Source organism: Phyllopteryx taeniolatus, chromosome 11, assembly GCF_024500385.1.
Source record: "Phyllopteryx taeniolatus isolate TA_2022b chromosome 11, UOR_Ptae_1.2, whole genome shotgun sequence".
Taxonomy (NCBI): Eukaryota; Metazoa; Chordata; class Actinopteri; order Syngnathiformes; family Syngnathidae; genus Phyllopteryx; species Phyllopteryx taeniolatus.
Window position 1 is genome coordinate 19389750 of NC_084512.1, and position 24889 is coordinate 19414638.

Below are 24889 nucleotides of genomic sequence, written 5' to 3' on the forward strand. Positions count from 1 at the left end.
AAAGGCATTGTAGTGTACGTGTGAGCAAGAGGAGGCGGACCGTGAGTCAGAGGTGTGTTGTATATTTTGAGAAGAGGCTAAATGGAAAGCGAATGGATCGGATCGATACAACAGACTGCATTGATGACAGCAAAATAGCAAACAACAACCTTTCTTGGTTTCTTGGTTTGTTTTAAAAAAAACGTCAGAAGAATATTTGGACGTTTCCCCATCGGTAGGTAACAAAGACATATACGAAATAATGTGAGAGTGAGTGACGAATTATGAAAACAAAAAAATAAAATAACATATCCAATCTAACACCTATTTGAAGATTTTTGCAAATTCAAGGATAATAAAAAACATTATATAAAAATGAGAAAAGAACAAAAATAAGACAAGCAGATGTTTATTCTACATTTTCCAAATTATTTTTTCATTTAAAACTCGCAACATAAGACTGAATATATGAAACTCCAAAAGAATTGGGAAAACAAAAATAATAGCAACAGAGGTTTATATACAAAAAGTTATTTTAAAAATATAGAATGAAAAAAAAAGGCGGCACGGTGGACGACTGGTTAGGGCATCTGCCTCACAGTTCAGAGGACAGGGGTTCAATCCCCGGCCCCGCCTGTATGGAGTGTGTTCTCCCCGTGCCTGCGTGGGTTTTCTCCGGGGACTCCGGTTTCCTCCCACATCCCAAAAACATGCGTGGTAGGTTGATTAAAGACGCTAAATTGCCCGTAGGTGTGAATGTGAGTGCGAATGGTCGTTTGTTTCTATGTGCCCTGCGATTGGCTGGCAACCAGTTCAGGGTGTACCCCGCCTCCTGCCCGAAGATAGCTGGGATAGGCTCCAGCACGCCTGCGACCCTTGTGAGGATAAGCGGCTCAGAAAACGGATGGATGGATAATGAAAAAAGGAAAACAGAAAAAATAACAGAAGAAGCAGTTTTGTTGTAAATGTTCAAATGTTTTTTCTCCTTATAATCTTTAAAACATGTCTATGTGACAGGAGGGTTAGCTATATGTACCCAAAAAAACATTTCTTTTAAATATATAACAAAAAAAGAAAATAAAAAAAATAAGATAAGCAGGGCACGTTTCATTTCTAGATTTCTTAAGATTTTACAAGAGGTCAATTTGACCTACAACATAGCAGGAAGGTTAATTACCCAGCAGTGACATAAGTGGCTAAAACAAGGGCTGAATTGTCCCATTCATACACTTTTTTTGGGGAGGGGGTGGAAATTTCCAATATTCAAAAAAAAAAAGAAAAAGAAAAAAGAAAAAAAAAATACAATTATTTTTAAAAATACTGCTTTTTTTATGGTTAAACATGCAGTGCGTCACATTGACCAATGAACATTGTGGTGTACCAAAGAAACAAATATAACAAGAGAGCAAAAAACATTTTCTTACTAGTCTGTGAGAAGAACAAGCTTGTGGTCACTGGAAGAATATTTTTAAGCTTGCATGAATGTAAATTACAGCAAATTACACCAGCCACACTCATTGCTTTCACTCATTTTGCTGTCGCCACTTTGGCTTTTACACTGCATGTTTCAAGCCACACTTTTCCAATACAATTCCAATATGCGTCATAGCATCTGAAAAGAAAAAATATATATATATTTGCCTTTGTGACATCGTTGAAATGGGATATCAAATTTAAATTACGGCCACAATTACGATAAGATTCCAGCTTTGGACTCCTCGGCTTCACATAGTAAGTTTCCTTCAGAGCAGAACAGGAAAGGTAAAAGGTGTATTTCTTTAATCGTATAGTGAAATCAGTAAAAAAATAAAAATAATTTAAAAAGGGGGTATGTTTATGCAATAATTATATTTTATTATTTTATAATGAGTACAGTAATTTTTAATCACATTATCATTTTAAGTATGATGACATATAAAGCAATAAAATAAGACCCAAAATATGAACATAATAAAAATTTTATTTGAATAAAGTATTTTTGAAATACCATAAAATCCCCAAAATACTTTAAGCATTTTTTAAATTATAGTTTTATGCATATGTGTTTTTAAATATAATAAAATGAATGACTCATTTGAAGTGACAAAACATTAGCTTTTAATTCAACATATTTCAAATATTTTATACTCATACTATACGTTTATCATTATTAAATATTTCTTAAATCTATTTTTGTAAGCCGCAAAATATGAGCAATCTTTTCTTTTTTAAATATTTTAAAATGTTATTACATATTTTTGTAAGTGACAAAATATGAACATTTAAAAAAAAAGTATTTAATGAATACATTATTTTTTAAACACGTCATAGGGACAATTGGGAAGACTTTGCTCACAAATAATTGGCCAAAACCACACAGATATTAGATAACTCATCTGCAAACTCCATTTGGATGTCATGTGGCCTTGTTGCCTTTTCCACCCAATTGTTTTTTTCTCCATCCTGTATATTGCTGCAGCTTGACTGAATCGTGTATTTTTGTCCCAACAACACACTTACGTCCGCTCTTCGCAGCACGCGGCTAATAACTTTCAGAAGATTTTGATTGAGGAATAATTGATCGCGCATGTTGCATGCTTGGAAGAGGAGCAGAAATGTTTGCTTTGATTGCAGAGCAGAATTTAATGTGATCACGTAACATCTTTACAGCGTAAGCGCACCCAACCCGCGTGTCTAATACATTCTGTAAGCTCTTACAGGTTCATTTAGTTGTATTTATGAACGAGCTACTTTTATGTCATGGCAGCGTGCAGTTGCCAATTAAATAACATTGAAATGTGTGCAAATGCTCCGTCTCACGGCAGCTAACGTGGCTAATGACTAGCACTCTGCTGTTGCGGTGTAATGTGATAAAGTGGCGTGGTAAATACACTAATCTCAGACGTTTGAGCACAAGGAAACTTGTGTAAGCATAAAACAGGGCTGAAGATTTGTTTGGTAAGGCTGAATTTGTGAATGCAGGATTATAATTTTCCCCGCTTTTATTTACTAAATCATTAACGCTAACAGTAGACAGAGTCAAGCTAGCTCATCATGTGTATGCCAGGCTAACTAACAGACCCGTAGTTTAAAAAAAAAAAAAAAAAAAAAAAAAAGACTGTGTAAATAAATGACTGCTTAGTTTAGGACTAAACTCCAAAACCGGTCGGTCTTGTGTCGGCTCAGAAGTTAATTTTCCCCGCTCTTACCAAATAATGTACACTAGCAGTAGACAGTCAAGATGGCTCTTCATGTCTATGGTAAGCTAACTCATAGACTAGTAATTAAAGCGGATCGGAATAAATTACTGCTCAATTTGGTCACTAATCTAATAAATCTGTCTAGTGTATACTCTGAAGTTAATTTTCCCCACACTTATTCATGAAAAAAATAATGCTTGCAGAAGACAGACTAAAGCTAGCTCTTTATGGCTATGCTGTGCTAACTACCAGAAGCGTAGTCAAAGCTGTTATCCAAATTATTCAGCAGGAAAAACATTTGAATAAATTACTGCACAATTAATACTCATAAATCAATACTCTGTTTTTCACCTCAAAATATACACATCAGCACCTAGTCTCTTTGCTAAGCTAAGCAACAGAGTTGTGGCTAAAGCATTTGTCACAGCAAAAATAAAGACAAATCTGAATGATATGTATTAAAGTCATAATGAAGATTTTTACACATTTGTAGTAAGTGCTTCGTATTAGCATTCAACTTTCTGGACTTTTTGAGTCGTATTAGCTTGTCGTCAGATCCGCAAAAGATTCGGATGAGTCATTTTCAAATCAAATCCAGATAAGAGATCTGGAGGCGACACTCGTCTCTCCAAAATGGATTTTGGCATATTTTGGATCATTGGCCGCTGTCATAATGTTCTCATTTCCTTGACCTTGACATCCCTTAAGAAGAAAAACATTTTCTCTTTGTGTTGGAAGGATAAAGCCTTTGCCAATCCATTTTTTCACACATTTGTGAGTAACAGAAGTGTTTGTGAGATGAGTCATGATGTTTCTTTGAAAATCAGCCAGATATATAAGACAGTACAATATGTTGTCAGTCCTATGATAAGGAAGCAAAATGCTACCAAACGCACCACCTGTCACAACATGTTGAGATTAACACAAAATGTGATCCACGTTGAAGGCTTGAGGTGTTTTAGATCTCATTGTCACAAAGCAGTGAACCGTCGAAGCTTAAGCAGGTTACAGACATAACAAAAATAGGGCCCAATTTGAACATTTGCACTCCCTTGCGATCAGTCATCAGAGGGCCCAATTGTTTGGATGTCCCGGAAGGACTATCCTGTCAGCAGTTTTCTTCACCGATCTGCTCGGAAAACAGCCACCAATTTAAAGTGGGTTCCACACATACCGATATTCGGGTAGAATCTTTGCTTTTTCCAGCCCTTCTGATCAAAGTCAGCAAAGGCCTGAGCCATTATCCTGTCCTGTGGGTTGTGTCGAGAATGTTTTTTTTCCTCTATCTGATCTGTTCAGGAAACAGCACGGTCAACAATTCTAAATGTTAAACCTGTACAATATTTAAAGCAGGGTACACACCACACTGATAATCAGGTCAAACTTGAGTATTTTCCCCACCCGATCTGATCAAAGTCAGCAAAGTCCCGATGAGCAGATCTCTCTAAATGATTACCCTGAGTGATTATCCTGTGGTGTGGGGGTGTGTTAAGTTATTTTTCCTCCCTGATCTGCTTGCCATGACCTTGTTACGCTATAGGTCCAATCATTGTTGAGCAAAACATGCGCTGCTTTGCTTCTATAGCTGTCAAGTCAACGTGGTCTTACCACATCCTGTTCAGATGACTGTGATGCACTTTTTATTTAAGCCATCCTTCAAGTAACTGACAAGAAAAAACATTCCTATTACTATGCTAATGGAAGTGCAGAAATGTTTTTTTTTTAGAATTTATTTTTAAATGGGTATTGAAAGAACCTGTCATAGCAGGGCTTCAATATTTTTTAATTTTTTATTTGTTTTATTATTTCTTCTAAAGGGCTGTGATTGTATGCCATAAAGTCACTTTTTGGTACATACCTTGGATTTAAGGTTGGTTCCCAAAAAATGGGGAAAAAAATTGTGTTTTTGTTTTGTGTAAACAAAAACAGATTTAATGCTGTTTGAAATAAAATGTTAAAAACTGGTAGCACTAAATTCTACAATGAATGAAAGAGTCTAATAATGCATTGATCATTTTACACTCCATTGCTCTTGCTCTCTCTCAGTATATTATGCATTTAGGCCTGTCATGATAGCAAAGTTTTGGAGGACAATATATATATCGATGTTTTTTTTAATGAATATTGACATTGTAATGCAGAAGAATAAATATCTTGAGATAAATATAAAATGACTCAAGACTTGAAAAATTGCACTTCAAATAGTAAAATTATTGCCTTATTGGTTAAGAAAAAGTGCCAAGTAAGAACATTAATAACATCACAACAAGTAGATCAAAGTGACCCATTTTGAGTCAAGATTTGTCCTACTTTTTAAAGTCTGCTTTCTATCTTTAAACGCGGCTTTCTCAACATGTTCAATGGCTACATCTCTTAAAATAGTAACGCTATACTGTATATAATGTGAGTATACGTGGACCATATTCACATTTGTATTTGCATTGTTGGGCAAAGGATTCCATAATTGAAATGAAATGGGAAATGTCCCAGCATTTTTTTGTTCCCAGCTGAAGAAATTGGGTGGGATGGTTGTGTTTAAAATGGATTTAGTCACCTTGAGGTTTGAAATTGTGTTGTCTTTGTTGCGACGTCATACAAATTTGACATACCAGCTCGATGGTGTTAGCGGGATGGCGGCATTCATCTGCTTTGAATCCAAAATGTTCCCACATCGTCGCAGTGGTGTTCGGCTTAAGAACTAATTGCATTGATGCCGCTCAATATTCTGTAAATGTAGCTACAACCTAGCCGTCAGAAAACCTAGCTTAGTGTACGCGAGCGCCCGCATTGCAAACGCATGTACGTGCGCACCTGCTCGCGCACACAAACACTCAAATGATTGGGCACCTGTATGCACCCTTTGTTTTTGTTTTTTTGTTTCTTTGCCTCACGATTCAGAAATTAGGGCGCATATGCGACCAAATTAGTCACACTTTAGAGTCCAATTACGTCCCAAAAAAAAAAAATTCATAGGCCGGATTTCTATACTACGCCAGAGTACTAAGCCGTAGCTCTGCGTCAGAAGACACAGATTCATCACACTTTATGCGTCTCTGCTCATTTTTGTGCATCTCAGACGCGGGGGCGCACATCAAACGAGATCCCTCTAATGTATACAATTAAACAAAATATAACAGGTTAATTATTTTCTTTTTCAGAAAGTGCAACAAGTTTGTCTTCTTTTTAGGATATGAACAATGCAGATAAGTGCAGCAGTAACTGTTTGGACAGGCTACATTTGTGAATTGAAGTTTGACATACTGCCAAAAGCATATCGAGAACCGTGATGGCCACTAGCCAGAGGCTGAGCTGCAATGTATTTTTTTTTTTTTTTTTACAGAGTAGACGTGTAGCTAAAGCACAAGGCTGTTACACTTCCCTTACCCCATTTCCTTCATGTGGGAACTCTGTACCATACCCAACATTCAGTACCAAAAAAAATCTGACACACCGTTACACCCATAGTTTATTCTGCAAAATAAGAGATGTTTCTTTACCATATTTACAGTCAAAACAAGCTGATGGAAGTCTATGGGAACTGAACAAAGCATACTGATAAAAGCTCAGAAACTATAGACAGTTGTACCCCAGTTTACTTTTGACATAATCTTAAATGTTCAGTGGAAAAAGTGAATTTTCACCATTTATAGGTCATAGGCAGGAAAATGTGAATGTGTTTTTCCATCCCTGTGGATAGGTCAAGTAGTTTTTGCATCATCCTAGTAACACACAAACGGGCAGGAAAGACGCCATAACCAGTTGGGCGAATTTGTCGGAGACAGGTTTACGACAGCGGTCACAAAGCTGAGACAGCAGAAGCCTCTGGTGTCCCCCCACAACGCCCTCCGCTTTTAGTGCAGGTTAGTGCGGGTCAAGCTTAAAAAAAAACGTGTCATCCTTAAGATCCTACAATGCACCATGACGGCGTCGTACGTTATGCTTGCCTCACCTCGTAAACTTCTTCCCCTCCTCCCTTACCTTACCGCTGCCCTTCTATACAAATGTGAGGTGAAAGCCTTAAGATTTCTTCAATTCTTTAAAGGGAGCATAATATTGAATTTTAATTCATTGCATACAAATAGTTGCAAACCATCAAGTGCAAAATGAAACAACCAAGTACATATTTTGCAAACTGCCTGTTTTTGGAAATGTGTTTGTAAGCGAGCCCATCTGAATGCTGCAAATTTGTGACATCACAAGTTGTGCGTCCATGACTTGACCGAGAGGCACTTTCAAGTGATGCATGGAAGACACTGTCTGAAACGCAGAGACAATTTTACAAATTGTGTCGTCATGACTTGGCAGATAGACTGGGCAAAGATCCAAAAACCACCTTCAAGCAACAGCGGAATCCGGCCACACGACGACACTGTCTGAAACACCGCATCAAAGCCAGAAGGTAAGCAGACCTGTAATGGGTTTTGTTGGATTCACAGATTAGCATTAGCTTCTGGTTAAGTGCTCTGTGAAGTTGTGGATGCAGTGGGCTTGAGGGGTATTTGTATTTGGTGATGAGTCTCCTGCATGCACCACATGCACAGGATATTCCGCTGTTCTAGTCCTCCATTAAACAAGCTGCTCTAGTACACAAATATGTCGACAAGCAAGCTAACTGGAAGCCATGTTAACAGGAAGGAGTCCATCAAGCAATAAAAGAGTTATACAGTCACGGCGCTGCAGTGGAGCACAGCTGTTCTACTATCCGGCAGCCACGTTGTTTTCAATTTGACACCCAGCATGCTCTTTCACGGTGTCGGCGCTTACGTCAACAGCTTTTCGTTTGTACAACACACTTCTCTAAGCGAATCAAATATGGATTCAACAGTTTTGGTTTTTTTTTTTGCAAACACATACAGATCAAATTAACATACTACAACATATGTTGTTCTATGATGCACCCTTGCTCTACGCTGCAAACTGTAGCAGCTATTGAAAAATGTCAGCTTTACAGATCCCATGTCTGCTCTGTCTGTGGGTCAAGACGTCTTCTGTCTCTATGGTAATATCATAAAGGTTACAATTATAGCCTCCACCATTTATTTATTATTCCATAGTTGTTTATTTGAGGTGAGGCACTTATTTAATGAGGTATAACGACATAGTCGCTGAATAATTGGTGTGCAGCGTCTTTGGTACGAACTGTAAACCTGCTAATTAGCAACGCTTTCATACACAGTCTCGGATTGTGACACACAATGAACAGATTTTCTCCGCCCATGACTTGGAAGGTCGGCAGGGTGAAGATTTTCATGTGATGGCCAGAATATATTAACTGAAATATGTGTCCACTGCATGACCCTATAGTAGAAGAAGGGGATTTGCATGCAAGAGGACCACCCCCTCAAAACAGGCTAATTTCAGTGAGGCTCAAAAAAGAGGGCAAATGTGACTTTAAGAGCTGGGGCCTGGTGGGGTGGTGTGTCACGTCAGCGAGTCTATGTGCGAGTGGCTGGGTGTGAGCTGTGGCAAACGGCAGCTGCTGCATGAGCGTGCTTATTGTGTTTTACTGTTCTCCCAGCGTTCAATTGACGGCTCATAAGTGCGTCTGCGACTCTCTTTTCCCAAATGCGAGGACATTATAGGTGAATTGCAAAAACCTATCAAATAAACAACTGCTCAATACAGCAGGCGAGCACTATGCATTTAAAAAAATATCTATATAATATGTATCACTCACGGGTTCAAAAAGCAATAACATGGCTAAAAGGAAAGTAGTAATTGTTAATTTTATAGGTCGCAAAGCGGCAACATACACGCTCATCTGATACCTTTCTTCAAACTCAAATCATCTGTCAGCCCTTTATTTCTTTTGATTCAAAATGATTTTACTCACCTCCTGAATCCTCAACGTTTGTATTTTGTTCAATTTCATTCATTGTTTGTTCTGTTAAACTGAACCCAGAAGTGGATACTATTGAGACTCCACTCCCATTTGTGTGATTTGAGGCTCCAGCACCTAGAGAGGGGGTCTTACATTGAACGTGATGCGGCACTAGACATGCAGAAATGCACTCATCCGAATATCGAGTGTGTTTATGCGAGCCGACAAGAGCCCTCCATGCATGTAGGCTCCTGTTCTTAATTACAGAAAAGTTCTAAAGTGCTCTAGTTTGTTTCAGGACGGGGAGAAGAAGGGGGAAAAAAAAGAAACATTTCTATCATTTTCACCGCAGTTTACATGGCAAATGAGTACAAATTCAGCTTGATTTAATTGCAGCAAAAACATACACTGAATGCTGCATGTCAGCAGAGAAGAGAAGAGACGATACGAGCACTTTTCCTCCAGTTGATTTATGTGATTCTATTACATTAAACATTCTTTCCCCCGAGCGAGCTCAGCTCCCTAGCAACCGTCGCTGGCGGCAGCTCTAATGTGTCTGGCGCAGGGCCAGCCCAATGCCGCCTCGCCTTATTGATTGCCAGATTGAAAAGTTTGCATTTAATAGCCCCTGTAATACGTGGAGGAGTTATTCAGCAGGGCTTCGCTTGTCAAAAAAAAAAACTACAAATAAAATACAATTTCAAAAAAATAAAATAAAAATTCACACTACTTGTTTTTTGACACAGAAAATGGAAAAGGAGCCTCAGAATGAAAACACAGCTGCATCAGCGGAAGAGAAGTTGTTTTTGACAAGCTTGCGAGGGATGAAAAAGTGTGTTTGTAGTCAGCTTTTGTCTAGTAATGGAGTGGACATTCTGTTTTTTTTTTTTCTCCTCCTCGGGCAGGACGACTGCTGAGTTTGGAAGGGGTCAATCCGCTTATAGCATGGCCACTTGTGCGAGAGTAAAAACAAGCTGCTCCGCATGGTCCCCTGAATAAGTGCAAAATAACACAGGGAGCAGATGTAATCAACCATCTTGAGTGTCACTTTAAGAGCGGACATAGCAGACGCTACAGATGGCGCTGCATACGCTGCTCACAAAAGATTTGGGATATTTGGCTTTCGGGTAAAATTTCAGGATGAACCTAAAATACACTGTAACCTTTACAGGAAAACTTCATTTGACTTTCTCTAAACTTTGGAAGGCACTTCCAACTGTTCAATGTTTCAGGACTTTTTGCACCTCGTGCTGTTCTCTAGCAACAAGCTGACATTTTGTTTCAAGTTTTGCAATGACAAAGTACTGTTGATCAGGGTGTCGTCCGGAAATATAGGTAAAAATGCATATTTTTAAGAAATAAAGTTTTCAACTTTTTATTTGATTAATTGGCATATTTTTTATTCTAGCACAATCCCTCTTCTGCTCAATCAACTGTGCTGCATTTGACTTTCATGAAGTACACCTTCTCTTTTAGCTCTCGCCACATGACCACAAATATCGAATATCATGCATATCTAATATGTGAAGGTAAAAAAATATATATAGTTAATATTTCCTTTGTGTCCAGACATTAGGGACACCATATAGTAAGTGGTGACTAGTCAACATGTCCGCGATGACGATTATAGCTTGAAGTCGATGAATCGCCAATCACATGTTTTGGCATTGGCATTAACAACACGGACACCTCACTGAAATCAGAAGGTGGTCGGTAGGCGCAACAGACTAGCAGCGGTGCCTCAAGCGTGTGGAAAAAGTTCACTAAAAATTAGACTGTAACAGCTTCACTTGCAAAACAAGTGGTAAGGAAGCCCAACTGAAAAGGCACCAACTAACGTTTGCTGACGAACAGCCATCAGCAAATTTGCCAAATGCCTTTCTGTAACAGCGAAAAGACAGTCAATTTGCTGTAGCATCGGCTCAGACGACAAAACGAAGATCACGATCAATAACCTCTTTATTGTGACAATGAACCATTAATGTCGCCCAAAAAAAAAACATCCAACTGCTGTCTCGATCAAGCTTTAATCACACAGAGGTGACAAGCTCTTCTTCCTGCTTCCAATGGCCCAACCACCTGACTCACCCATACAATCACAAGTTACCTTCATGATCTCACAGAAACTTGGACATTATAAAGCTCTTGCAACAATCCATGTAACACAACCATAGGTTTTGCAACAACCACAAAGCTTTCCCTCCTGATTTTTTTCTTTTTTTAAATCATGGGTTATAGTACTATTATATACTGTACCGAGTAGCTACACTACAGTTGTATTATGTGATTTGGTGAGTTTTACACATTCAGACTGTATCTCAATGTGACTGGATGAACGAGTCGGGCGGCGGGACCTGTGCGACCGAGGACAGCGGCGTAGTGAGTGAGCGAGCTTGTGTTTGGAGGTGAAAGTCCGCACAGCAAGTGACAACTGAAAAAAATATCAATGTCATCGATTTATCGTCGTCGACTCGAATATCATCACCTTTAGTGTCGACTACAAAAGGTTGTTCAACCCCAACCCTGTAGTTCTCTTGCTATGTAAGAGAAGCTATAACAGTTTTCCTGCTTTTTACCCTATGAAACTATTACTTTTCATGCAAAAACAAACCTTAAGTGGACAGTTTCTCCTCCTCTTTCCCTCCAGGTGATAGTCTATCCACTGCAACGGGCGCTCTCATTTGCTCCGCATAAATTCAAATCGAGCAGCTATGATCAGACATCGGAAGTTTGTCAGCACGGCAAGGATTTTCCACTGACTCGGCCCGTAGCCGCTTGCCAACCTATCCCCCCCCCCCCACTGTCAGAGAACGACATGTTTGCCTTAAAAACGCTTGTTTAACAGGACAGCAAGTTCCCATTTGAGTGCAGGGAGGACAGTTTGAAAAAGAAAAATCTTATCAGGAGATTGGGAATTAGGCCAGGCAAGGAATGACATGCCATTCTAGATCAAAGTTGCCTAGTGTGTGTTTCCTCAAAGAGGGGGCCCCCCTCATTATCAGCTCAGTCCCATTTCAGCGGCCGCGCGAGAGGAAACATGATTTGATATGTTTGAGGAAGACAGGGAAAAAAAACAGGAGGAGGAATAACACTTGAGGCTATGAGACTGGCTTATTTCCCAGTGTTAACTGGAATGAGAAAAAACTATGCTAGTTGTGGGAAATGCTATGAGAGGCAAAATAAAATGCTTCAGTTGCCATTTCTGAGCGGATTGGGACTAAATAAACACGTAACGGTTCAGACATTTTGGACGTTTTCCTCAAGTTGCTCATTGATGACATCATGGATGGAAAAAAAATTACAGCACTAACCAAGTAAACCAATCAGATGGCTCTGATGTCATCCCCAAACTGTTCACAGACACTAGCTTGGCATACTGTAAATGCATGGTATCTAGGGACCGCTAATATATGCTGTGATAGGCAATTTCCTGGGCCTCCTGGAATTTGAAAAAAAAAAAAAAAAAAAACACTGCAGAATTTATTTGGAGGTATTAAAAAAATAGGGGGAAAAAAAAAAGTTTTTTCTCAATTTTTAGAAGTTTTTTGGTTAATCTCCAAAATCTGCTAAAATATTTTAGGGAAATGAATCTCCATTATTCTGTGAGTTTCTTATTTGAACCTTTCACATTTTAATTCAAAATGTCGATTACATTTTGGCGACTGAAAAGAAAATTGCAGTTAAAAAAAAATATATATATATATATATTTTTAAAAATTACAGTGCATGGATATCCCAAAAGAAAGTCAGAAAAACAACATAATTATGGTAGAAACATTACGCTTATGAAATTTTATTTTAAATATTATTTCTGTTCATGCTAAAATAAAATAAAAATACTAGAAAATTTGTTAATGTTAAAAAGATTATAGTTAAAATTGTTTGTTAATCATTATTATTATTATTATTACAAATCAAAAATAATTATTTGATAATTTGTTAATCAATAATAATAATACTATTGTTAATAAAACTAAACTTGTTAATAAAAAAATTATATTACTAAAAATTGCAATTCCTAGTTTGATATGAGGTGGGTTATTACAGCTCCATTATGAATGTAAGCGCATTGCCCGTGGTTTTTCACGAAAACAAAGAAGCTGTAGCGTTAACCCGACGAGAAGCATTTTCTATAATTACATCCAGCAACAACACTCAATTTAAAGTGTGTTTATTTAGCTGGAGGACTTGGCAGCGCGCTATAGGAAAATGGGGTGACTTGACACAACAATGCCTTTAAAACATCTAGTCAGTTTTCCCGTGCGTTCGCCGTCTTGCATTCAAAAGCAAATCCCACAAATTAAAAATGATGGAATATTCTCCTGTGACTATTACACATAAGCACTAAAGAAGAGGGGGGAAATGCCTTCAACAAGCCATAATGACCTGCTCTTCAACTGTGGCTCATTGCACTCCATTCATTGTTTTTGCTAGACTGCTTTGTTATTCATTTGGCATTGCGCAGTAACCATCCACACAACACTTTTACAGCCAATTGTGTGGCACAATGGGTTGGAAACTTTAGCCTGGACAACATCGTATTATTATTTGTACTAGTATTATGATTTAAGTATGTATGCGGCAGGAGATTTCTGGGCTTGGATAGCTCGCATTGAAATTACCGTGCCCTTCGCACTACTCATTCCTGTAGCATCGGGTTGCAGACAAACACTTGGCCCGTGTGAGGCTATAAATACCCGGTGGCCAGTCAATATCACTTATTTTAATGTGTAATGTCCACAATGGATGAGTACACAACATGGACATTGAACCTGTAATGCAGTGTTCATTTACCAGCACAGAAGTCTTGGATTTTTCTGCTTTGAGGGTAATTGCGTTGCTGGCTTCGATAGATTAGATTACATTTATGGTGGCAATTGTGTGCATGCTGACACTCTACAAACAACATTACACTGCATAACAAATTATTATCCAAATGACATTTTTCTCTGATTTTCTTGTATAGTCGATGAAAAATGACACCAGCGTTGTTTAGGTCATCAACCGTTAAGTATAATTCAAATGTTTGTAAACAAACCTCCCAATGATAACAGTATAGTTTTTTAAAAAATAAAACACTTAAAATGCACTGTTCAAAATTATTAGGCACAATAGAGTGTCAAAAAGGTTTAGAAGTTGTAAGAGAACTGAACACAGCTATTTGTTGAATTTGCAGCATTAGGTCGCATTTACTGAAATCAAAATCTTTTTCAATCAAAAACATCTGAACAGGTCAAATTACATTGTAACATAGTTTGATAGCATTACATCTGCAGTTGCCCAATACTTGCATTTATTGAATATGTGAGTTTTGGGAAGTTTGTGCTTGGATGTCTTTGCAGGAAGTCAAAAGAGCCTCTCAGAGCTGCGGTTTGGATGTGATCTGCCTCTCACCCTCATAGATCTTTTGCTTGAGGATGCTGAAAAGGTTCTCAATAGGGTTCAGGTCAGGGGAGGGTGGAGGCCACACCATGAGAGTCTCTCCTTTTATGCTCATAGCAGCCAATGGTGCAGAGGTATTCATTACAGCGTCTGGTTCAGATTGGGCAAATTTACTAGTAGCTCTTTGTCAAAGCACAAGCCCTCGAACTCGCCGTAAATGGTCGCTTCAAATCAAACTGTCCACCTTCCCGTTCATTTTAGGCATGGGTGCTGAGACTTTTTCCATTCAACCTCAGACCTGTCCACCCAAATTGGTGAGTTTTCGGGCATTTTGAGAGGCCCAAAAAGTTGAATCATTCATTAATCCCTTTTTCATGGTGAATCTTCGAAATGATCCTACATATTGACGCCGTGCTCCGTTCACATTAGATGATGTCTTGTTATGATAGACATGTCCACCCAAATTCGTGTCAATCCGTTAAACTGGTGGTGGGGGATAACATTTTTTCGAACATGTTTTTTCGCACCCCAAAAAAAGCATTTTTACCAGGATACACATCACATGCTTGCAGAAACTGCAAGCATTTTCAGACATGTTGAGCCCGCCCAAAAAGGCAAAACACAGTGACTCCACGATAGCTAATAATTCCGAAATAAATTAGAGGGGGTATCTCGTTTTTGTTGTATTCCATGAAATTCCCACAGCCGGAACTGTCCAGTGAGGGCTGCCAGTGATAGATCACCGAGATCCTCTTTCTCAACCTGTCAGTCCATTTCCGTGTTATGTACTGGCCCGAGGAGCGCTTGGCAGAGGGGAGGAATTCAGCCAGTCCAGCACCCCCAGCCCCGACCCAATCCTATCCATCCTCCTCAGCCATGACTGCTGTTTCACTTGAGCTCAGCAGATCAAATGTAAAAAGCTCGTTCGCTCACTTTGTCAAACATGCCGTTGAACAGGTGGTAATTACGTTCCGGTAAACCCACACCATTATTCTCCCCCCCCCCCCCCCCCCCCCCCCCTTTATTCTGACCATCACAAGATGCACAGAAAAAAGTGCTCTGCTCAGAAGCCCAAGCCAAATGCTAATGATGATTCATGTTGTTAGCGCTTCATGTCACTTCTCACTTGATTATTATTCCTCCGCATGCGAAATCACTGCCAGTTGTCAGGGGGATTTCAGACGGAATATCCAGTGGCTGCTGGTCAAGGCGTGGTTTCATTTCAGAGTTTTTTTTTTTTTTTTGCAACTTAGGAACTAGAGGATTTGCATGTTTCAAGTAATAATAAGCCTGGAATTTGTGACTGTTTTCCGGGCTGATTTGAAGAGCGTTTGACTAATGCACTGAACCCCAAATATGCACACGCGTGAACAACCGTCACCCTTTATATCACCATTGGTATATGCAGTACCATGGTTACCTCATGTAAATACTCGGGGTGTAACAGTATCCCAAAAATCACAGTTCGGTATGTAACTTGGTTCGGGTTCCATTGGGTAGAGTAAGACAAATTCTCAGACACAACTTCAAAGTTTATTTTTCGGAAAGTGCAACATCATAGTCTTTTTAAGAAGTGAGCAAGTGCATCATTAACAGTTTGAACAGTTATAAGTTAGTCATTATGCTCTAAAAACACAAATAAAGGCATTTGTTTGTTGCTACTTTAGTTTGATCTGTTATTTAAATTCGCATGATTCCATTTCAAATGAGTTCAATGTACCAAAACGCATATCGCTGGCCATGGCAGCCGCTAGCCTGAGGCTGAGCTGCACTGTGTTTGTTTTTAGAGTAGATGTGTTGCTAGACAGTTAGGTAGTTACATTTCCTGTCCCTTACCTAATGTTCTGTGTAAAAAAAAACTGAAAAAGCTAAATATTAAAACCAAATCTCCCCTACTAAATTTTATGCGGGATACACACTTTACGACTTTGAACCTTTTAACACGAGAGAACCCCACACATGAGGAGAAACTGCTCTACATCTGATAAATGAGCCTTTTGCTCAAATTTGGCTCGATTCTCGGTGTGTACGGTGAACCCCCTCCTCTATTGTGGTTTATTGTTTGCACAGCAAGAAGAAGAGGCAGAGAAGGTCCCAAACTAATCTCCTGTAGTAGTTGTTGTTCCAACAGAGCAGAGAAAATATATACCGGTGAGTATTATTGTATGCCCTGTTTGTTTGTACTGCTGCTCTGTGTGTGTTGAAGTAGCACTTCTTTGAAGGTCTACAATTACTGTAACATCCATGCTTATTTCCATTAGCCCGTCTATGGGATTCCACATTAAGCTAGCCGACTTTCGTTACACAAATGACATGGTTTGTTTGAACACGTTGGTCTTTGGTCCATTTTACAGTAAACTTCACCTGGGGTGGCAAGATGCTTGAAACAAGCTCGCATTGCCTCTTATTTGGAGAACTGTGCACTCTCAAAAAAGAGTGAGAACAGGAGCTAAGGAATACTTTAAAAAGTATTGTTTTAATAAATAAACTTTTAGATCTCTCGATATTGAAGATTTTCACCTATCACAGGCAACATATCCACCACAACATTTTGGGTTTCACTGAACCCACATCAACTACGTCTAAACTGTTGCGCCGAGCAACAGCACTGAATAAAACCACCGCAGCTCATGTCACACTTAAACGACAGCATCCTTTACTGTGTATATTCTCCCTGATTAGCACTGCGAGTCCTTTTCATCGCCGCCGGCGCAGGGCCCTCTGGCCCAGGAAGGGTACAAAACATATGGACTGGGCGAGCTCATAAAAGATGCAGAGTTATTAACCGTACAATCTGCGCCGCGTTACCGAGCAAAATCGGAGCGCTTGCGCAGAATACGAAATGTCACGTGGACGAAGAGCGGCAGTGGCCCGCTGAAATATTCATGTCGGCATCATACTTGGAAGCAGGATCGTTTTGACAAGAGCTGAAAAGACTTCTCTGTGTGTGAGTCAGTGCAAAAGTGGCAGGCAATTTCTGCAATAAGAAGAAAAGAAAAAATATGTTCCTCGGAAAAAAATGGTATTAGAAAATATTTCATGAATGCGTCGATGTATGCAAGCGGCAGATAAGTGTGTCATCGGGAAGGCTGTCTGACTCTGCGTCTTTTTAAGAACGCTTGGCAGAGGTCACGTCAATAGCATCTCTCTCTCTCTCTCTCTCTCTCTCTCTCTCTCTCTCTCTCTCTCTCTCTCTCTCTCTCTCTCTCTCTCTCTCTCTCTCTCTCTCTCTCTCTCTCTCTCTCTCTCTCTCTCTCTCTCTCTCTCTCTCTCTCTCTCTCTCTCTCTCTCTCTCTCTCTCTCTCTCTCTCTCTCTCTCTCTCTCTCTCTCTCTCTCTCTCTCTCTCTCTCTCTCTCTCTCTCTCTCTCTCTCTCTCTCTCTCTCTCTCTCTCTCTCTCTCTCTCTCTCTCTCTCTCTCTCTCTCTCTCTCTCTCTCTCTCTCTCTCTAGGCCTGACTAATGGAGAGAAGAGACACACACAACTGCTGTTTGGGGCCTCGCTTAATGGGGATACAGAGCTTTTCATTTCCTTCAAGGCCACCCGAGCTCATTGTTTAACCGTCTCCTCCCTCCTCCTCTTCCGTGGAAAAACACATTATGGGACGTTCCAGAAATAAAATAACACAAATTATTAACTAACGTCACAGTGCGCGGATGCCAAATTTGATTAGGACGGGAGGAAACATCTTTTTCTCTTGTCCCCTCCTATTCAAATTCGAGGCATGCTCCTACATCTAATAGATTTTTCCACTCCGCCACACAATTTACTGTTTACAGATTTAGAATTCGCTGGCTTCCGGCCAGGCTGCAGTCAGAAAGGAATTAATGATATGAGAGAAAAGGAGAAAAAAAACAGCTTGTGATTCTCCTTCATAGTATAATGAAGATACTGCGATGCGATAATGGCAGCCCCCCCCCCCCCCCCCCCACAACAACATCAAAGATGACAAGGTACATAATCAATGCAGGCACTTCATCAAAAATGATCTTTTCCGCTACATACTGTAAATGTTACTGCCAAAACTTTGTTAAAAAAAAAAAAAAAAAATTATGAAATTAGGAATACAGTGATGCTTTGAGATACCAATGACCTGACTTATGAGTTTTTGGATATAGGAACCGTTGATTGGTCCATGATTTTTTCGTTTGACTTGCGAAGGCAACGTCAAGATATGATAGGTATACTGTAAAAATTGACAAACATTTCCGTAATTTTGTATTATTTTTTTTAAATAATAAGAACACGAAACAGCCAGGACACGACCACTGAACCGCAATATAGCGGAGAAGCACTGTACTTCAACAGAATTATGAAGTTAGTTTTTATCTGAATTTAAAACTACTCATAACTGATAATCAAATCTCAAGAATGGTTATGTGCAGTGTGTTTCCGTCACAACAAACCATTACTCTTGCTCCCTTTATCTTTTTTCTCCCCGCTCCTTCCTAGGACCACGTGCGATAGTGATTATCCGAATATCCCCCAAATATGGTGTCACAGTTGTCGTCGACACAGAGGATGGCATCTGCCCGCCGCTCTTATCGCAAATCCCGAACGGTGTGAACGCCCTGACAGAATCTAGCCTCCGCATCAAATTGAAACGTTCCGACTGAAATATTGTTGGGATATTGGAGGCGGCGTGTGTATGTGTTTGTGTGCGTGCGTGTGTGCCAAGTCTGCCGTAAAGATCAGATGTTGCACCAAAGAAAAAAAAAAAACTGGAATGTGCTGATATCACTGTGTGCCTTCATACTCAATTACTCTTATGCACTTGTGAGCATAACAAGTCATCTTTCCTCCCCCTCCTTTTCTAAAGTGGTAAATTATAAACTTAAATTGTGACAGTTTATTATTCTATATGGAAAGAATGGGGCAGATGTTTTTTTTGTTTTTTTTTTAAGTTTTCTCACAGAGTTGTGGCTTACTTGCAATATTGTGTCCAAATAAAGTCATAGTCCTTATAAGTGCTGTTTTGGGAATCATTTCCATATGCTAATTTTCCACTAGGGAATCCTGAGAAAAATGCATACTGCGGGAAATGCAAAATCCACGCCGAATTGAAGGCATCACTTGGACTGAGAAACTCTAACAACATTGGAGTAGGACAAGTGTCTCTTGTATTTGTTTGGGAGACACAATTTATCCAGGAGGAGACAGAGGGCAGAAAGTAACCAGACCACTGCAGCAAAGAGGAGACTGTGACATAGGGGCCATATCTGAAGCACAGCAACAGAGCTATTGCTAGCATATGTTATTTTTGCCATTTCTAGAACTGGTACTGCTTTTCCCAATAGGAAAGCATCAGTAGTGAGTAGAGCTTATGCGATCCCATCCACTGGTTTCTTTGGAGACTGAATTGTCTTCTGTGTTTACAAAAACGTACACTCGTTTTATTGAATAGATTGTCTTTCTCTATTTGGAAAATATGAATGTTAGTTTTGTTGGGGACTCTGAAGTGTCTTTAATGTTTGTGAAAATATGTATGTTTGGTTTTGTATAAGTAACAATAATATGTTAGGTTTTTTTGAATACAGAACAGAAAACTGGCCTTGATGTTGATGAAAACATGTACATTACATTTCATTTTAATGCTAAACAGTCTTTGATGTTTAAAAATACAATGTTGAAGGATTGTCTTTGATGTTCCCAAAGACATTAAGGAATTTAAGAGTGTCTTTTTTTAGAGTGTTATTAGCTGCACTGTCAAAAAAAGGCAATTCAATGTTTTGAATCAAAACAAACATAACATTTGGACATACAGTACATGCTTTTCCATGACAATTATTGCAGTCTAATCAAAGGCACGTATGTTCTATTATTTTACTTTTTATCAACAAAAAAAGTGTTTTTTGTTTTTTTTAACTGTTTTTCGGATATCATTAAAAAATATATGGCTTGCTTTAGACACCAAGGCTCTGCTAAGATTTCAATATAAAAGTAAAATATACACATATAGTGGTAATGCATTCAATGCAAAGGTGTTTTTTGTAAACAAAAAGTCGGTTTCATTCACGGTACCCCACTAAATCTGCTTAGCAACAAGTGGAATGACTCATTACAAGCACTTAAAAATTGGAAGTCTTTCTTAAATGTTTTTTTTTTTACCTTTTGAAAAAACATGTAGAAAAAAATAAGTGTAAAAAGTGAAAGGAAACATCTACTGTACGCCTTTACTCCCACACGGGTGAGGCTTCCTGTATGGTAATATGTACCACATTGTTTGATTACCTGCTTCAAGCAAAGAGCTTATTTAGCAAGTAACTTTAGTCAACACAGTTTGCTTATCAATTTCAAAGCAAAATTCAGCTGCATTTCTATTTCAGATGTGTGTGTGTTTTATGTTGCTGTCCCAGTTACGCCTGCAGTGAATTAAAGGTACCGCTAAGTGTGTTCATGCTGACCATGTTGAATTACAAAATAAATAAAGAAAGAAAGAAATAAAAAATAGAGTGAGCGAGAGAGTTGCAGTGCATGCTAGAAACAATGCAGCAATCTGCTATGATGTAATGCCTAGAGCAGATGGAGGAGGCGCCTGCAGCAAGAAAAATGCAAATGTAAACCTGAATTTTTTTTTTTTAACATCAATGGCATTGAAAAGACAGTTTAATCTTCTTAAAAAAAGTGACAATTTTTTTTATTCGAATTTATTTTGTGTAATTAAGAAAACATACCTTGTACTGAATTATTATTTTTACTCTATGTACATTTGGCAGCCACTCTATATAGTCCATCTTTTAATCCTATATCTAATGTGAAGGTCATCCATTTTAAGCGTTATTAGCTCAGTGCGCGTCCTTGAGCGCGATTCACCCAAAATTACCTCTTTAATGGAAGAAGTCCCTGTGCACAAAAGCAGTGCCTGCTACATTAATGTAATGCACCAAAAGCATAAATTATGCATAGTGGTGTTAAGTCGGGGGCCGCTACAGTTAGCGGAGAGGAGGCATTGAATGCATCCATTTGAGCGCATGTATGCCGCTGAATGATGGAGCGCTTCCAGCCTCGAATAATAATAGCTCGTCGTCATTACCTTGGGAATTCACGGGAGAACAAATTCCATGAAAATGTTAATTTGTCCGGATTGTTGAATTACATGGTGGCGTGCGTTACCATGTATAAATAAGACTGTCATACATCACATTGAACGATAGCGAAGTAGCATCATTTTCTTCAAATAAATAAGTATATTCTTTATTCCCGTCATAAAATTTATAGCGAACAGTTTCCGGTCTTCTTGTCTTATCCTGCCCGAGAGAGGTCTGATGGTGAAACATCGAAGGCTAAACCAGGCTCCAGTACCATATGATCTTGTATCGCCAAACAGTATCTATCTCCAAACCAGTATACCAGCGCAAAAACTGTGACTTTGTGAGCCACAGTTATTTTATTATTATTTATTTGTTTTTTTTTTGTTTGTTTTTCTGCTCCATTGCTCGGCCTGACCCACTAACCGACCGGCCGGCCGGTCTCAGCAGATACAACTCTCCGACGTTCAGCCTCATACTCTATATGAGCAGAAAGCAATTTCAGCAGGCGGCAATAAAAAGAAGGAAAAAAAAAAAAAAAGTGAATCAGGCCAGATCTCTGGAGAGAGATAAAGGGGCAGAATGTAAACTTGCCTGGTAAGCCATCCCCAGTAGATTGGACTGTAAAAAGAAACCTTAATGCGCACTCCAATACAACATCAACTCAAAGAAGTTTGGGGGGGCAGGGGGAACAGTTTGCATTACTTGATTAAACGAATGGAATTGTGGATGATGTAAGCACTGCAGCACTTACTCTATTCATCTATTTGAAGGATTGTACTTGGGTCCTTTTTAACATGTTATTCAAGCAGACTTGATAAAATACACTTGGGAAATGTTCACATACACTAGTATCTTGACTTATGAGTTTTTGGCGTAACGAGCCAATGCTTGGTCTTTTTTTTTGTTTTTTTTGTGCATTGCAAGTCAAAATTTGAGGTATGAGTTTCAGATATGCTGCCCCTCAGAGGAAGTGGGGGAAAAAAGCAATAACGTACTGTAATGCCCTCAAATGTGGGAAAGGAGAGCCACAGTTGCCGATGCATTTTCAGCAACTTATTGAATGGAGCAAACAGTCCAACACACAAATACAAAATGAGAAAGATGGCAAGGTGTGACTGCCAATCCACCTCCTGATATCAATCACGGGGCTACGCCCCTTGAAGGCAAGTCAGTTACAAATGCTACATTATGTACAGAAACTATACTTCATAAAACTTATAAAGTCTTTATTAAAAACTAAAAATGGTGGTGGTTTTGAGGGGTGGAACGGATTAATGGAATTTCAATTCATTTCAATCGGAAAAATTGATTTAAAATACAGGTATACCTCAATAAATAAGAATATGGTACTAAAGTCAATTTATTGCAGTACTCATACACTATACAGATTCATTAAACATGGGAAAATACTTTTCAGAGGGCAAATTCCTGCCTAAATTCAACATTTAAAAGTTAAGTAATATTCTAGTTTCGAGAGGTGAATTTGGGGGTTTGTTAGCTGTAAGCTATAAACATCAAAATTATATATACATATAAAGTACGCTAAAAAAAGTCTTGAAATATTTCACTCAGTGTGTGTAGTGCATCTCTAAGAGCTTCAGTTTTTGAATTGAATTAACCAAATTAAGCTTTTGACACTATTCAAATTTATTGAGCTATACCTGTTCAACTAATTTGAGCTTGGTCAGAGAACAAATTAAACTTCTAAGTCAAGGTACCGCTGTAGATACATTGTGACATTTTTCTAATGTAAAATATGTGCCTTGGCTGGCTCAATAAAGGTGGGGAAACATTGATCTAATACAGTTACTTTAATGTGGCTGTGCTACCTTTTGTTATCAATCTCTCGCGCCCTAGTTCAGTTAGTTAATTAAAACCCACATCAGATTTGCGCAGAAATGTGATGTGAAAGCTATCATTTTGCACATAATCGCTACATTGGTGATGCAACCGCCTACTTTAAGTCGGTCGGTGACCTCGCTTGTGAACCCTACGTGTTCAAAGCTGAATTTCTGAATCACGCCGCCAATCAATTATCTGCCTCGCAGGTTTAAAAGTCACTACTGCTAATGCAGTGCAGAGGTCACTCCTTCCTAAAATGAATCACTTTAACATAGATAACATGATGGACTAAGCGACAAACTGCAATGGTATTTTTAGCGGTTTTGGTGAGCTTGGGTGTGCCATTGTACAGTATTTCTGCAAATAGTGGCAAAGTTGTAGATGGAGGAGGCTTCTATCGGGGGAGAGGCCTTAATGTTTCCTGCTTGTATTGCTTTTTGAGCAAAGGTTTTGTTTAAAACAACATAAAAATGGCTATTATTGGGAAAAATGCAGCAAAAGGCCAAGAAACAAGGCAGGAACATATACATGGATGCACACAAAATTGTGACGCGTCGACTCGCTGCAATCATCACTAAAGACGCAGTCTCAGTATAATTTTAACCTTTTAATACGGGACCTCTGTAAAACTCCACACTTTGATTCATCTGAGACTTTTTTTCATGCTTTGGTAGGTGACGTTGTTTTGGTTAGCAACCGTTTTTAAATTAGCTCAGCAACCGTGTCCATTTGGATGAACTGAGATTATTTCAGTTTCTACCAAGTTTGTTTCCTTGTTGGGAAAGGGTTGCATTTATTTGTCTTAAGAAGATACTGTATACAGTATTTAGCATTTAACACCAAAGTGAGGGAGGAAGCATAGTAACGTCATGTCCTTTTCCAATTGCATTATTAGACTCAAATGCTTCCTATTAGCATTGAGTCACGGAGCCTTTGCGTTGTACTTTGATTGATGGAATGCCGCATGACACCCGATTGAGTATGCGATGAATGAGCAGCCTCACAGGTACGGAATATACAGTGGGTACGCAAGTATTCAGACCCCCTTAAATTTTTCACTCTTTGTTATATTGCAGCCATTTGCTAGAATCATTTAAGTTCATTTTTGTTTCTCATTAATGTACACACAGCACCCCATATTGAGGAAAAAAAAAACGGAATTGGAAAGTTGTCCATTTCTTCTGATCATCCTTGAGATGGTGCTACACCTTCACTGGAGTCCACCTGTGTTTGATTGTACGGATTGGACTTGATTAGGAAAGCCACACACCTGTCTATATAAGACCTTAAAGCTCACAGTGCATGTCAGAGCAAATTAGAATCATGAGGTCAAAGGAACTGCCTGAAGAGCTCAGAGACGGAATTGTGGCAAGGCACAGATCTGGCCAAGGTTGCAAAAACATTTCTGCTGCACTTAAGGTCCCTAAGAGCAGAGTGGCCTCCATAATCCTTAAATGGAAGACGTTTGGGACGACCACAACCCTTCCTAGAGCTGGCCGTCCGGCCAAACTGAGGAATCGGGGGAGGAGAGCCTTGGTGAGAGAAGTAAAGAAGAACCCAAAGATCACTGTGGCTGCGCTCCAGAGATGCAGTCGGGAGATGGGAGAAAGTTCTAGAAAGTCAACCATCACTGGGGCCCTCCACCAGTCGGGACTTT

The 24889-nt window shown here is 39.1% G+C and overlaps 1 protein-coding gene across 1 annotated transcript in view; it reads right to left on the reverse strand.

Annotated features, from left to right (window-relative positions):
* arid5b (AT-rich interaction domain 5B) overlaps nucleotides 1-24889 on the reverse strand; it is a 127055-nt gene that overhangs the window by 74103 nt on the left and 28063 nt on the right. The window lies entirely within an intron of this gene.